A 1555-nucleotide genomic window follows, 5' to 3' on the forward strand; every position below is an offset into this window, starting at 1 on the left:
TCCCATCTAAGAAATTAAAAATCACTATATATGTAACCGCAAATCTGTATCATCATTTGACAGAGAAAAAATGATTTGGCTACAACATTTTATACAGATTATTAATTGCTCATATTAGTTCAAGGTCTCAATCAACATTTGGTGATAACTGATTAATCAACTTCCCTGGAAAATCCCGTTCAATTAAAAATAATAATTGGAAAATGGGTCCCATTGCCAAGTTAGAGAGAGAGAGGAGTTACAACTCAGCTAAATGCAACTCTTTGCTTTGTTTTTTTTTTTTTTTTTTTTTTTTTTGGAAAGTATTAAAGTAATGCAACTCTTTTTTGATTTTCATGTTCTCACAATTTTTATTTTACTAGCTGGTATTTAGTCTCAATCATTCACTGAGGCCCCACATCAAATGCGTACAGACAAAGAAGAATACTATGACTAACAATCAGAATTTTCAATAATCATGCATTTGCAAAATAAGCCTAAATGACAGCCTTAGTTAGTGGATATAAACACAAAAATTTTGCTTGTTATTGTCTAGTGTCTACTTAATGTTATCATTCATTTAGCAACATGATATGCTAAAAGAATTATAGAAAGATTCTTTACAGTAGAGTATGTTATTTTACTTTATCAGTGAGAATAATTTATTTTTTAATAGTTAGATTTATACATGTTCGTATTAAAAATTTATAGCGCGCCACAAGAAATTGCTCCTACTACAGATTTAACAGTTGAAAAATTAATCTAACCGTAAAAACACAATTTCCACCAATATAACAAAATAGCTTACTCCACCGTATATACTTCTAAAAATAGATTATGTTGTATGTCATTAAAATCTAACAATTTTACATCAAAGTTATGTCTCTCTCTCAAAAAATTTTATTGCTATTGTCTAGTGTCTACTTAATGTTATCATCCCTCTAGCAACATGATATGCTAAAAGAATTATAGGAAAAAAAAAATTTCTTTATGATGGAGCATGCTATTTTGCTCCACCGGTGAGAATAGTATAATTTTTTAACAGTTAAATATGTGCAGGTTCGTATTAAAAATTTATAGCGCGCCATATAGAATTGTTCATATTATAGATCTAGCTGTTGAAAAATTAATCTTAACAGTAAAAATACAGCTTCTACTGATTGAGCAAAATAGTTTGCTCCACCGTAAATACTCTTAAAAAAAATATGTTGTATGTCATCAAAATCTAACAACTTTACATTTATATCATCTAGTCTCTCTCTATCTTTGTTGATTTGATATTTTACTAGAATACTCTCCGAATATCAGAGTCAGTGATCTCTAGTCATCTTTATAGAGATAAAGATAATTTAGTAGAATATTAAAAATATCTTACCATAATATTTTTTGGTGAATTATGTGACATAATTTAAATTTATGCCATTGAAACATATATGTAAAGATATCTTTTGAGTGACATTTTTATATTTCTCCCGAAATGTACAGAGAACTAAGAAAGCACAAATCCTATATTTTCAGATCTGTTCAATAGGGGAGGAGTTTAGATTTTATTAGACTTATCCTTGATTTATTCTTG

Source organism: Morus notabilis, unplaced genomic scaffold (assembly GCF_000414095.1).
Source record: "Morus notabilis unplaced genomic scaffold, ASM41409v2 Scaffold604, whole genome shotgun sequence".
Classification (NCBI taxonomy): Eukaryota; Viridiplantae; Streptophyta; class Magnoliopsida; order Rosales; family Moraceae; genus Morus; species Morus notabilis.